We start from the raw sequence: 15,104 nt of genomic DNA, 5'->3' as shown, positions 1-15,104 counted from the left end.
GATAAAACAGAGAGAATATTTACCCAGCCTAGTTACCTAGAAAATATACAATTTGATCTAGATAGAGGCTTTTACTGTATAAATTATTGTGGCCTCTACTTCAATCACAAACAGGCTTCAAGTTGGGCAATTGCCTTATAAAAAAAGGAGAAAAGAACAGTTTCCAATTGTCTGGAATGAGCTTCAAAAGCAGGCAACTCGGTTCTGATAGAACAATTTAAACTGGCTGTCTCCTTATCTGATGTGGACATCATTTTTCAGAGGAGCAACCAGCTCAAATTAGATAGTTTTACCGCAGACAGTCTGTCTGTCTTTTTTTGTTTTTTGTTTTTTGTTTTTTTCCTTTTCTTTGCCAGGCAGGGTGCTCCAGGCCTCTGCTAATTTAGGAAGATTGATTTGGGCAATGCTAAAGTGAGACGAATAGAAACAACTTTAATAGAGAGGAATATAGATGATATTAAAAAAAATAAAGTGTAGTCAGAGGCTGATTTGACATGAGAGACTACAGTCCTGGTTGATTGCCTCCTAAACCCTCTTGAAACCCTGGGTTTTATTTGCAAATGATCTTCACTGTGGACCAAAGAGTTCAACAGGAAACGTAATGAGCAAAATCTATGAGTTGGCTCAAACCAAATAGGGCTATTGTGTCATCGTGAGAAGAGGTGAGAGAGACCATTTTGATCAAATTGCCATGGCTAAGGCAGGGGCTGCTTATCCGGTTGTCTCGGTTGCTTCAGGTTTCCCCGGGTACTTGTCTGGTTCTCCTCCAGCCATTTCAGTGTCAGCGAGTAAGCTGAGCTACCAGGATAGAAACCTTTTCCTCCTGCAGCTGAGCAGTGATGCTGACAGATGCAGAGGTGCAAAAGGGGGTGGTGGGGTGGGGTATGTGCATTTCGAGACCTTGAAGAAATCCAAGAAAGGCTTCTTCTTCTTCTTTTTTAAAAACTGGTTGCAGGAGGCTATAGCTCGAAGCCTGTCTGAAAATCGTCGTTCCTGTCAGCTTCCAAATGTACATATGTGATCTGAAAACAACATTTTATTTTGAAATAATTTCAAGCTTGTAGAAACCAACTCCTGTGTACCAGTCATCTAGATTCACCAGTTGGTACCATTTTATTACATTTGCTTTATTTCCACCCTCTTTTACCCAAAAAAACGTCAGTGTGTGCTCCCCAAGACTAAGGACGTTCCCATCCACAAGCACAGTGAGATAATCAGCTCCAGGAAATGGAACACTGACACCTGCTCACACAGTCCATATTCAAATTACTACGATTTCCCGATAATGTCGTTTATGGCAAGTGTTCCCCGCCCCCTCCAGTTCCCCCCAGGGTCCAGGATCCAGTCAAGGACCAGACATCACATGTGTTGCCCTCTTTGTAATCTCCTTCGGTCAGGAATGGTTCTTTAGCCTTTCTTTGCCTTTTATGACCTTGACATTTTTGAAGAATGCAGACCAGTTTCATTCTGTAGAATGTCACTCAATCTGGGTTTGTCTGATGTCTCCTCGTGGTTGGATTCAGATTATATGTTTTGGGCAGGAAAACACAGATATTGTCTTCTCAGGGGATCGCGTCAGGGTGCTGATTTGTCTCATCTCAGGTGACACTGACTTGGATTACTTAGTAAGGTGGTCTCTGCCACTGTGAACTTACTACTTTTTCCTTTGTAATTAACAAATAACCCAAGTCTTGTAAATGTCCTGTCCCCCATCAGTCTTTTGTCCATTGGTTTTCGTACGATTGGCAATTAGCACGTGTGTGTGTTTTACAATGAATGAGACAGGAGAGCCAGATGTTTAGAAATGCAGGCATTGGGCGAAGGACCGTGTCTCTGAGTAGCTGGAGTGGATCCAATCAGACCAGAAGGAAGCCAGCTAATCTGGGTGACTTGGAATTCCCCCATTTTTCCTTGCCTTAGACTGTGACATTCTTGTCCCATTGGGCTCAGGCTGTTCTGTGTGCTCTGGGGTGAGGAGCAGGATGGGATATGGCTCTCGTCCCTTTGCTCCTCCCTCCTTCGTGACCAGCACGCTTTGCCTCCATCCCGTTCTCTTCCTCCTGCTGGTCCCCCAGTGTGGGCCAGCAGTGAGCTCAGAGAAGTTCCCAGGCCATCGTTAGAGAGGACAGGGCCCTCCCCCTAGTCCTTCGGCTGAAGCATCCACCTGGAAATACAGAATAACTCAAGAAGAGGCCTTTTGTGTTGGGCAAGCTGCAGGCAAGTGCCTCCGCCATTTCTTCATCTAATGGCCTCGAGGGTGAGTGACTTCCCCTCTGGGCCTTAGTTTCCTCATCTGTACAATGGGATAACTATATCCCTACCTAATGAGGCTGCTTGTAAGGCTGAAATGCCCTAATGGATGTAAAGCCACATGACCACTCTCTCTTCCAGGACGACCCACACCTGGGACAGGCAGGGAGAAAGGGATGTTGATATCATCCATTCTGCTACCAACATGCTTCCTTGGAGGAGAAGAGTGGAAAATAAATTTCCTGACTAAATAAGCTTTCAGTTATTCATTCAGAAGGGAAGGCACCCTTAGAGCTGGGAAACATTTATCATGCAGGTATCTGAACTTGACTTCAACCCTGAACCCCCGTCTGGCCCCCGTCTCTCCCCAGGTCTGTCATACCTCAGGGCATGCTTCGTAGTGTTCAAGCGAGACACGGTGTCAGTTTAACCCAATTACTCAGACCCTGTGGTCACAGCTCGGCTGCCTGAAAACAACTCTGATGAAGCCGCCAGCTGAAAGTAATGAGTTGCTTCCATTAAGCCGCCAACAGTTAGACTTGACACGAAGAATGGGTCTCGACCTCCCGCCTCTGTGATGGATCGGATAAGTTCAATTTGGTTGAAGTTACACTTGGTGGGAACTTTATGACCACATCTGTCATGACAGTCTTCTGCCCTGTCTGCTTGCCTGTGCATGGAAAGCAATCCCTGCTTCCTCAGAGCTCCTGAACTCTCTGCCATGACCCAGAAATGGCTATTCCCAGATTGGGGTGGCCCTATTCTGGGACTGTTTAGAGAATGTCTCAGGGCCTGTGGATTTGTCCCTTCCTCCAGGCTGGCACTCTGAGGCCAAATCTCCCCTTAGAACCCAATTTAACGATATTCAGTTCAAAGATGGGTTCAGTTTGGGAGCATACTTGGTTTCTTTAGCGGGGAAGGAGTCAATGGAAATGTCTTAGTCTCAGATTTGTTTTTGTTCTTTGGTTTTGGCTTCTAGTAAGAGCAGCTCACTGCACACTAGAGTAAATAAAACTGGGATCGCGTTACAACAACACAAGGGAATTTTAAGTAATTCAAAGTCACATGAATTATTGTGGGACCTCATGAGGGAGAGGCAGCAAGAATCGGAAAGCGTCATGTACTCGGGCCACCATCATTTCAGCTTTTTTCTCACTGTCACCTCACAGCTGCACATGGTTGTCCCATGACTCTGGGAGTTGACATGTGTGTCATGGACCAAGGCTAATGTATCCCAGCTTCAGTTCTAGATTCTACTTTTTGTATCATGTTTCGTCAGCACAACGTGACCTTTGCAAATCACATTAGCATGTGCTCTTAGAGAATGTCCTTTCTGAATGCTGTTGGAAACCCATTTCTTCTTTTTCTATCATATGAGCACCAATGACCTACTTCCTGTGGAGACATTGTGCCTGCTCTTTCCTTTGCTCCTCCCCTTTCTCTGCCTGGCCTTGTGCCCCAGGGGGCTGCCCTGTCTGGATTGCATGGAAGCGGCTCCTTCTTGGCTTCTGGTTGGGCTCAGTGGGGACTGAGGTTGGCAGGAGATGGAGGGTGGGGAGAGAGGGAGCTCCATTTCTGCACGGTTGCCTTGGGCTGGCTGTATCTCTGTCCAGTCTCCTCCAGCCCAGGGTTGGGGAAGACCCCTGCTCCCGGCTCTTGGGGTCCGGCGCCACTCCCTGTGGCTTCCTGCACTCTTCCCAGACCTTTGTAAGCAGTCCCTTTATTGAACTCTGCAGAGGACCCCAATCTGAGTGTGCTGTTTTCTTTGGTAGCCTCCGTGGAGACATTGCTGTGATATGTTCTGAGTTTCCTGTGTGAGGTCCCTCTCATAATTTAATGCCAGAATCAAAACGGATCACCTTTCCAGAAATGAAACCAGTCACGCTTCCCTTTTCGCCTTGGCTGCTGAGAGGCTCACGGTCAAATGTAATGCTCCCTCTTAGCAACTTTTCTGGTAAGCACACTCTTCTTCCTTTTCATTGTTTTGATTTTCTGATTCTATTTTCACTAACCTTATTCTGTATACCTCCTAAAGTAAGTTGCCTCAGATAGGTAAGTAGACAGACAGACGAACCTGCAAAATTTAAACAGGTGATGACATAAGGACAGGCCGGCATATTGAGCCTTCCCGCATTCACTTTCAAGGTCAAGACTGACTGGTGGACCAGGATTTTGGCTTTGGGTGTTCACCTCACCACAGGGTCATCTTTGAGCATCACGGCGTGTGATGCGTCCTTGTTCACGAGGCCTACAAGGGAGATTTGTGATAGCAGCACCATTCCGTGTTTCTTCCTGATCTACTTGTGTAGTTACACTGTGTGAAGAAATGTTTATTTCGAGTGAATTCTTGAGTGAATTCATGTTGACTCCTGATAATAAATGTTTTTTTTGTTTTTGTTTTTTCCTTCTCAGTTCGGACTTGCCATCTGTTTACTAATCCATATGAGAATTTTAAGAAGGTGCACAAACGCATCAACCCTGAGTTTCTAGGACAAAACGTCACTTGAAAGTGGCAATGGTACTTGTCCCTCTTTACGTGTCTTGTTTTAACGTGTTTTCTTTCCAATGAATCCTGACAGTCGTCCTCAGATTAAACCCACAAGATCGTTTTCTGTCCCAGGAAGTAATTATCTGGGCTTAAAGGCTTGAACCCATTTGAATGATCCTGAGCTTTGTATGCAATCTTCTCACCTATGTTGGGCCTCAGTTTCTTGTTAACCACGAGTATTTAACTGTTTCTTTTTTGAAGAAATGGGTCATAGTATCCATCTTACTCAAGAGGTGTGACTATGTTCCTTTCCTCCTTTACTTTCTAGAGTGCAAACCACACATGGTACTTTTCCTTTTGGAGAGGAATTCTTTCCACAGGTGGGAAATATGACAGTGGGCCTCACTGGTAGATGGAGAAAGAAGATGAATTCTATGGTTCTAGCTAACTCTAGGAGTCAGTAAGAGGTCCATGCCACTGTCCAGACAGTTTTATAAGCACCACCCATTTTCTGGTGGTGCTTCCAGGTTAGGGACTCAGCTGTGATTCTTATAAGTTTGGGTCGTATTTTATGTGCATGTTTCTCTCCTTTGCTCTGTACATCTTTTTGTTGTGTGTGTGTTGTTTTTTTTTCTTTCTAAGTTTTAGTTTCTCTCACAGCCTCCAGTAGGGCTGCAGTAAGGTTTTTGCTGTTGCTGTTTTCCCTTTCTCTTTGGGAATAATTTGATTGCATAATTAGAACTCACTTCTTCAGAGTTTCTCATATGCTCTGAACTGAATGTCGACCTCATCTTTTCTGAGAACTTTTTGAATTCCACTTTAATATGCTTTAGGACAGTGGTTCTCAGTTTGGCCTGGAGGTCTGTTGGAATCATCTGGAGGACTTTAAAAAAACATAACGCTCAGTGACTTGGCTCCATTCCCAGAGGCTTTGAATCAACTGTTCTGGGGTGTGGCCTGGGCACTGGTATTTTTTAAAGTTCCTCAAGTGATTCTAAAGTGCAACCAGCATAAGAAGTGCTGGTCTCGGACATCAGGGTCTTGATTCTGATCTGAGGTCTGTGACTGGTGTAGAGCCACCAGTTCTGGGAAAAGGGGGTGGGAGGCCTGGTTCTTCAAGATTTGGCCACACCTCAGAGTTGTCTTCTCTCTGCTGCTGTCCCCATGTTGTAACTGGAGAAGGCTTGTAGTAGTGTTGTCGCCTGTCTGGCGTGCCCTGGGAGAGGAGAGAATGGCGATGCTGAGCAGGCCAGGGAGAAGGCGGACAGATCCAGGACCCATGGATGTGGATGGGAAGCCCAGGGGATGCTTCCTGAACCCCAGCGTTTACTCCCTGGTGAGTGGCCTTTGGCCCAAGGTCCTGGAGAAAATGACAAGGAAATAGGAAGACTGGCTGGTTCCTCCAGGAATTTGTCCAAGACCAGAGACCTCACAGCATGCAGAGGGGCGAAGCCGTCAGTGGTCCCACGGCTCCTGCACCAATTAGGCTCCATGACCTGACAATGAGACCCCACCTTGAGGAGAGCTGTCAGGGCCGCCCCTCTCCCGACATGCGGAGGGAAAGGGCCTCTGTGTGTGTCCCATGATCAAAGTAAAGTACCCTCGTTTGTATTATTTTCAAACCACTTTACATTTTTTCTAAGGGTAGCTTCAGGCAAAGGGACAGGACATGTTTTCACAGATCTGCGGGACATTTGGGGACCTGGAATTTCTTTGGAATTCACTGAGAATTTTGCATGCTGTGGTGTCCTGTCCCCTCTGGGTGTTCATGTGTAGGCTGGTTCCCATTTGCTTCCTTCTGTGTAGCCAATTAAGCCTTTCGCAGGTTAACTGCGCAGACGCTGATAACCATCTTACGACAGATGATGTCCCAGCTGCGAAACCCCTTGCTCCGTACATGTTGCTGCCCGTGGATGGGACGGCCACTCGTCTTTGCAGAGGACAAAGAACCGTACTGGTGCCTATGCGTGCAGGTGGGGAAAGGTGTGGGGGATGCCGGGAACTCACAGCTGGGCTCAGCGGCTCCAGAGCGTTTCCTGAAGGAATCTGACTTTTCTTTCCAAAGAACAGATTGGCTGTGGTCCCCTGTGAATGTAAAACGCCTTAACTGAAATTAATACGCACTGATCTAATAGAAGAGAAATACACAACTGTTTGGATAGAGAAAGACTCTCTGATGCAGTGGAAAGGGAGGCCTTGGTAGCGGCTCCCCTCCCCCCCCACCTCACTCTCTGAGCCCCCGGCCCGCTCACCCTTCCTGAAAAGCCATTTGTAACCGTTACTTGGGTGTCATGTTTGGTGATGAAGTGCATTCTCGCCCTTTGCTTTGGCGGCCGCATGCTGGAGCAGGCCTGGCCAAGGAGGTGAGAGGAGGGCCGGCCTCTCTCTGCCCAAGGCCCATGAATCATGTCAGACCGGCCGGTAACCTGAGCCTGACGTGCCCCTTGCGACGGACCTCCATGACACTCCTTCCAACTTAATTTCAGCCTAAGGGATGCTTTTAAGAAGATTTTAGAGCGCGAAAACATGTCTTCAAAAGAATTGTAGTTACATTAAAAACTAATTATCAGAGCTTAGGGGTATAGATCCGCTGCCATATTTTACTCAGAGAGCAATTCATTCTCCATCCCCTGAAATATCATTACATAATAGGTTAAGGATACCAACCCAGGGGATACTGAGAAAAGGTAGTAAAATCATCAAATGCCTAGAAATGACGAGCCATATGATTATGACAAAATAGCACTGCTCTCCTTCTCTATAGCAGATCCTCATATGACACAGGTGTAAAGTAACATGTCCTAAATGAATGCATGCACAACAGTGTGGTAAGTGTGGTTTGTCTGGGACCCTCAGGTTGCATGTGATACTTATCGTTGCAAGCCTGGGCTGTTTGGCACAAAGAACAAGACACTACAGTGAGAAAAAGAAGAGATATTCCCAGCTGTTCACAGATGGAGTCCAGGGCTTGCCATGAACGGGTGCCACGTATTATTATGTGTTACCTTATTTGAGTCTTGCAGGGAAGGATTGAGGGTGAATATTATTACTTGTTACAGGTGAATATTGTTACTTATTGCTATTTTATAGCTGAGTCTGCACAAATCAGTTGGGATGTTTTTGATCATGCATAACAGGAAATCCAATTCAAATTGGCTTCCATAATAATTGATTATTTCGAGTAACTGAAAGATCCAGAGTCAGTGGCAGGTTTGAGTCAGAGAGACTACGGTGCTGTCAGTTTCTTTCCGTGTGTCCGCTCTGCCTTCCAGAGTGTCTGTTTCCTGAGGCTGGTTCTCTTCATGGCTCCAATGGCTGCCTGCAGTTCTCAGAACTTTGAGCTTCCTCGTTCATACCCAGTGGGATGTCTTTGTCCGAGAATTCCCTTCAAGAGCCCTGAGGCTCCCCCTGATTGGACTAGCTTGGGCCACATATCCATGGCTGACTCAATGACATGACCTGGGGGCTGGAATGAATTGATTGGTTTAGCTTAGATCACTTTTCCTACCCTGGAAGCGGGCATTGGAGTCAATGTTCTTGGAGCCATGAGGCTTCCCAAATGGAAGTCTGGGGGAATGGAGACAATCCCAGATGTCCACCAGGAACAGGGATATCATGTAACTGGTCCATGATTCATGCAAGTAATTAGTGACGGAGCCTGAATTTGAACACAGTCAGCCTTAGCTTTACTCAAGAGCCCTTTCTCTGAGCCACGGTCCTTCCAGCATTCCATAACTTTAAGTCCTATGATGACTATTTTACGCACATCTGTTATGGTTTCTTCACTACGAATGTAAGTTTTTGGCAAACCATAATTCCAGAAAACCATAGGATGTATTGCCTTATGACGTGAAATAGTAGAAAGGACACTGGATTAAGAACTGGCACTTAGTTACCGAATTAACCTAGAACAGGTCACCTTACCTCACAGGGCCTCTGTTTTCCTCATCGATAAATGAGAGGTGATGCCTCCCCTTATGTACCTCACTGACTTGTTCCAGGAATCAAACAGGAGGGTGCTGTTTGAAAGAGCCAGAAAAGCACTCATTATGTGCACAATTTGTGTGCACATAAATGATTACTACACGTACCGATAGGATTGTGAACTATTTTGTTCAAAATATGAGAACCCGATGCTATAAAAGACCTTTGTTTAAGTCTCAGACACATACTCTAATTTAACAAAGTTTTTCATTGAAAGAGCCTTCCACCCAAATATCACCCAATACTGATACCAGCCAATATCACCCAAACAGAAAATCAGCTGACGTTCAGGGAGGTTTGATGAAACCTATGCCAATGTGGCAGGAAATGCATTCCTAAGAAGCTTTTAGTTGCCTCTTGTTGAGGTGTGATGATTATATGTGTAAATGTTATTCTACTTTTAATTAAACTACAGTCTCATTGAAATGGAAGGTGGAAAGATCCTGACCAGCTCCATTTCAAGATACAATAAATCTACTAGGTAGAAAAAAGCATGTGGAAATAGCAGGCGTCAGATGGAACTTAGAGATGAGACCTTTGTCTTCTCCTACCCCCGTCACCTGCCTGCTCTGAGGCTTCATTACCAGTGGAGACAGGTAAATGAAGACAGCGCTTATGACCAAATGAAGGAGTCACCCCAAGATTTGACACTGATTCTCAAACAGATGGTTTTAAGGATACCTTAGGACCTTTTAGCAACAATGTGATCACCAGATGTGTGTTCACTAACCTGTACTATATGTCATTGTTTTGATAGGGTGACCACAAAGGTGACTCAGGCAGGGAGGTCAGTGGTGTCCTTCCTTCCTTGCTTGCTTCCTTTATTCATTCCATGATTATTTACTGAGAGCCTAGTGTGACCACAAAGGTGACTCAGGCAGGGAGGTCAGTGGTGTCCTTCCTTCCTTGCTTGCTTCCTTTATTCATTCCATGATTATTTACTGAGAGCCTAGTGTGTCTTAGGTACCAGGGATGTGGCCGTGAGCAAAACAGAGAATCCTGTCCTCTGGGAGCTTGCAGTCGAGTGCTTTCGTATCCTTCAAGACGGTGTTAGATCGGGCCTCCCTTGGTACACTTGGGACAAGATGGAGCACCACAGGTTGATTTATAGCCGTACATGAAGAGAGGGGATTCATGGCCAGGGTGGGTGGGGCCCCTGGAGGTGTGCCAAGGGCTCTGACCTGTTTCATGCAGGGCATGGATGAGGGCACTGGTCATACATGACTACCCATCTCTCCTCTGCCTGCCCAGCTCCTGCTCATCCTTCAGATGTCAAGTTACATGTTACTTTCTCTGGTGAACTTCCCCCATGTCCTCAAGGCTGTGTTAGGTGTCCCTGCTAAGTGTCCTTCATCATTGTTCTTACACACGTGCCTGTGTAGCTGTCTGCTGCGCCACTAGGCTCTAACCTCTTGCTCAGTGCTATCCCAGGACCAGTACCCGGTCTGGCAGGGGCTGGGGTCTTGATAAGTATTTGCTGTTGACACTCAGACTTGTGTCCTCCTTGTCGTCAGACCCAGGGCATTTTCCTCCCACCCCCATTTCTTATTTGACCTCTCAGTGGCACTTCACACTTATAACAACTTCCTTCCTGAAATTCTTTCCTCCCTGGTTTCTGAACCATTGTTGTTCACTGGTTTTCTTCCTAGACCTTGGGTCGTCCTTTTCAGCCTCCTTTCCATTCCATTGTCCACTGACAGTGGACATTTATTGGTGGACCCCTGAGCACCGATTCTCCTTTCTTCTCTTCCCAGCTATAATTTCCTTGGATTCTAGTGGATCAGGAAAGCTGATCCCACCTCAGCTTCCAAGGGTGGAGCTCATGATCTAGGTTAGGCCAATTGGCACATTCCGTGCCTGTGGCCGGGATGACTGGCTCATAAGAGGGCATCCATCTGAGCCAGTCTGTAGGGAAGGAGTCTCAGGACTTGTGTTGGGGCAGAGATTCTCTCTCTCTCTCTCTCTCTCCCTCTCTCTCTCTCTCTCTCTCGTTCTCTCTCAGGAAAGCTGTAGCTCTGGGAGCCAGCCTTAGGGTGAAGACAACACTGAGCAGACGAGGAAACTCAGCAGAACGACGAAGACAAAATGGGTCCCTGCAGACCTGGCTCTGTCCTTCGATCAAGCTGTGGCCCAGGCCAGAGATTCTCAGCACTTTCCAATTTCATGCATTTCTTGTCTCGTTTGCATCGGCTATTCTGTTACTTGCAACCAAAAGCACCCTTAGCATTGCGCATTGCTCTTCCATGCCTCGGAGGCCAGTGCTCTGCAGTGTGTTACCCTCGGCCCTTTTCTTCTCACTTCCACACCTTTGGACCGGCCACTGGGATTCATCTGGCTGTTGGACTGCCTGTGAGTTTACGCATCTGTCAGCTAAATCAGAGACCAGACGCGTTAGGTGGATTTGTGACACTCCCCGGGGGTTGCTGGGCACTTACACCAATGAATGGATTTGGCCAACACATAAATAAAGCCTTTTCATCGGTGACAGATATGCCTTATTGTGCCGAGTTGTTTTCAGAGAAACTTGCTGAGGTATCAGAAGGGGTCTGTGTTGGAGCCTGGGAATCCGGCTTACGCAGATGAACCAGGGCCGCTGTCTCTGAGCAGCGGTGTTAATACTCACAACTCCAGGGACAACAGCTAACATTTATTAAGTGCTTACTGTGTGCCAGGCACTGCTCTGGGGGCTTCATGGGTAAGGACCTCATTTCCTCCTCAAAGAAACCCGAGCAGGTGGGTACTGTGATTATCCCCATTTTTTACCCAGGGAACCTGAGCTCAGAGAAGTTAACTGATTTTCCTAAAGACACAGAACCTGCCACCTGCCATTTGTAGCTGTTTGTACGTTGATGCTCAGGAGGTCTCATCCTCAGCGTGGAAATGTCATTCTCAACAAATCCTCTGGTCGCCTCCAGAAAGACCAGAGTTCAAAAGCCTTCCCGTTCTTATTACAAATCTCCACACGGACCAGCTCCCCCCTCTGACTATTGCGGATATCTGGGCTCAGTCTTAGTCAGCTAATTAGAAGTTAACCCAATTCCAAAGGTTGATTTGGTCAGTGTCTTACCCATGAATTTGTTACCATACATGCTGGAACTCAGTAAAATCATCGTTCTTTCAAAATCTTCTGTGACCCAACTTGTACTAAGAAATACTCCTCTTGTCTCTTACAAGTGGGGTTTCAAACAAACAAGAATTACTATTTCTAAAGTGATATTTGACTGGCTTGTGACAAGGTCTTAGGAAATCAGAGAGAACAATGAAGTCTTGGGATGGGACAGACTTAAGGACAAGAAGTGGTGGCTCGGGACAAAACCAGAAACAAACAGATGAAAAGCAAGTGAGGATGCCCCTTGTGAAGGAAGGCAAAGACTGCGGGGAAGACCAGAGTATTTATTTAGTACCTCCTGTGTACCCGCACTGTTATCTATTACAGTAATTTGTGATCATTAAAATTCCCTACCAAACATTCACTGCCACTCTATTCAGAAACATTTCTAGCCTAAGAAAGCTAAGAGGTACTGAAAAATCGTAATGTTACACAGGCATCACTGGCCTTTTGGCTGAGTCCAAACTTGGTTTGCTGAGCCAGTCCCTATTGGGGGTGGCAACTATTTATGTAAAGGGAAGAGGGTAACTACTCTAAGCTTTGTAGGCCAAACCATCTCTGTCTCAACTCTTCAACTCTGCCATTGAAGTGTGAAAGCAGCCCCAGATAGCATTACGAATGAATGGGCATGGAGGTGCGTTTTGATAAGACATTATTTATAAATACTGAAATTTGAATTTCATGTAATTTTCACATGTCATGAAAAATTCTTCATTTGATTTTTTACAAACTTAAAACAAAAACTAAAAACTAAAAACCATTCTGAGCTCACAGGACATACAGAAGTCGGTGGCAGGCCAGATTTTGCCCGTGGCTACAGTTTGCTGACTCTTGTCATAAAGAAAAACACTTGATGCTAAATTGTAGCTGGATAGAAATCATATGCGAGTAATAATAAGCCTAGAGGGGGAAAAGACAGCTTTAGAGTAAATGTCATGTCTAACTGTCATCCTGATGACTGTTGAGAAATGAATTCTGCTGGCTGACCTGTTTTCAGATTATTGAATGGGCCAGACAACAGGTTACGTAGCTTGTTTTCCAAATTCATATTCAGACGTACGTGCAAATGGGAAATTGGAATATATTTAGGATTTTGATGAACTAGAAAGCTGAACTTGGGTCTGTGAGATGGCTGCTGAGATGCACATTTCAGAAATTACCTTGATTTTAGCTCTACCTGCTTCAGGAGGCACTAGTTGATGGTAGGAGCTTGTTTTATGTGTGAGAGCTGGCGATGCATGTTTAGTTCACCACGTGTATGTCATGTGCTGTTTGCATTCAAGTTTACCTTTCTGTGCAGACACCGAGATAATCCACCCGCCACACTCAACAGGGAAAACCCCTCTGAATGGGTTTCTGTTATTACCGTTTCTTTGCCCATTAGGGAGCATCTATCATTTCAATATCTTGAAAGGCAGCAGGTTTGAAGAAGCTGTAGACTGCACTGCACCGAAAGCCATTATAAAAAGGAAGCCAAAATTTACCAGAGAGAGGTGTGGGGGAATGAGGGTGGGGGATGGAGGTAGAGGGGAAGCAAGCAAGCAGTTGGAGTTCCTCCTTCTTTGAAGGAAAAATTGAAGATTGAAAAAACATTTCTATCTTCCTGGAAAATCTAATTGGCCTGCCTGATACGTGGAAAGCAAGCTTGTGGATCACCCAGCCGCCAAATATCCTGCTTTCCCGCCAGCCACCCAATCCAATCTTTTTGACAAACAGAGGTTTCTCTTAAGTAAACATTTAAGATCTAATTGGATCATTGGTGTTGTGTCACAGCAATTAATACACAGCTTGGAGTAGTCACATAAATGTCTATCTAGCAGCACCATGGAATGCTGGGAAGTCAGAGGGCCTGTGGGATCCAGCCGAGGCCCAGGCATGATTTTTCCTGGTGGTGAGGAAGAAATAGCAGGAACAGCTCCAGGATACATGGTGTATTCTACAGAGATTAAAATAAAATCTCGCTAGTGATTAGGGCTTTATTATTATGCTTAGCTAAGAGCAGATTAAAATGACCCCCAAAGAGAGTGCAGCGTTCTCATTGATTTCACGTCTTGTTCGCTGGTTAAGACTGGGATGCAGAAAGCAACTCAGCTGGTTTCTGCCTAACAAAGGAATTCCCTGGAAGGATGTGGGGGTGTTTTGTTGACACCCAAGAGCAGTACAGCAAGACCTCAGGAGATGAATGGCCCGAGAACAGGACAGCTGGCCATGTCCTCTCCACACCTCCCATTTCTGTTCCCGGTGGAACCGCTGCCTCCTTTTACCTGAAGTTTTCTCCATTGGTGTTCCAGTAAATGTCTAACAACCGGCTCTCTGGGGGGGGGGAAGGCCTTGATTTGGAGTGTTTGCCAGTTTCCATGGTGTAAACATGCTCACCATTGCTGATTTGAAGCTGATTTGAAGCTACCAACGTGAAGGTTAAGTTGGAAGAGATGCCCAATAGAACACCATTCTATAGTATTTCTACCAAACGGATACATGGCTGTAAATAATCTTAAGAACATAGATAATTATAGTAAAATAATAATAAAGGTAATAATAATAATAAAGAAATAATTAGGAAGTGATTATATTTAAATTATTAAAATACAATTTTAAAAAAGTTTTTTTTATTGGGGAATATTGGGGAACAGTGTGTTTTTCCAAGACCCATCAGCTCCAAGTCAGTTTTCAATCTAGTTGTGGGGTGGGGTGCAGCTCACTGGCCCATGTGGGGATCGAACCGGCGACCTTGGTGTTATGAGCACTGTGCTGTAACCACTGAGCAAAACTGCCATGCCCCTAAATATAATTTAACTGTAAATTTCTATAATTTTTAATAGTGACTGTACTAACCATTTTGGCTTGCACAATTCCCGGTGATTTAATCATCAGCGCTTGGGGGCTGGTAGGTATGAGCTGATCTCTTCATACCACCGTTTTTCCCTCCCACTTCAGTGCATAACACAGCTCCCTCACCCAGAAGGACTCCTTAACTGCCTCAGGCCAATTCCACTTCCGAGGGAGAGAGAATCTGGTTGGTTGAACCTGCGTTAGATGTTCTTACTTGGCCCATCAGCTCTGGCTGATGGTGGAGTTCTTTACTGGAGGGGGCAGGTAGTGTGTTGTAAAAATTTCTAGCAGCTTGTGTGTGTGTGTGTGTGTGGGAAATATTCAGAGGATAATGGTTGTTCAGGACTTATTATGTACCAGACCCTTTAGAAGTATTTTCTCATTTTATCTTCAGAATTCTGTAATCTGAGCATTATTGTCCCTATTTTGCAGATGAGGAAA

Source organism: Rhinolophus ferrumequinum, chromosome 16, assembly GCF_004115265.2.
Source record: "Rhinolophus ferrumequinum isolate MPI-CBG mRhiFer1 chromosome 16, mRhiFer1_v1.p, whole genome shotgun sequence".
Taxonomy (NCBI): domain Eukaryota; kingdom Metazoa; phylum Chordata; class Mammalia; order Chiroptera; family Rhinolophidae; genus Rhinolophus; species Rhinolophus ferrumequinum.
Note: the sequence above shows the minus strand (reverse complement) of the source record.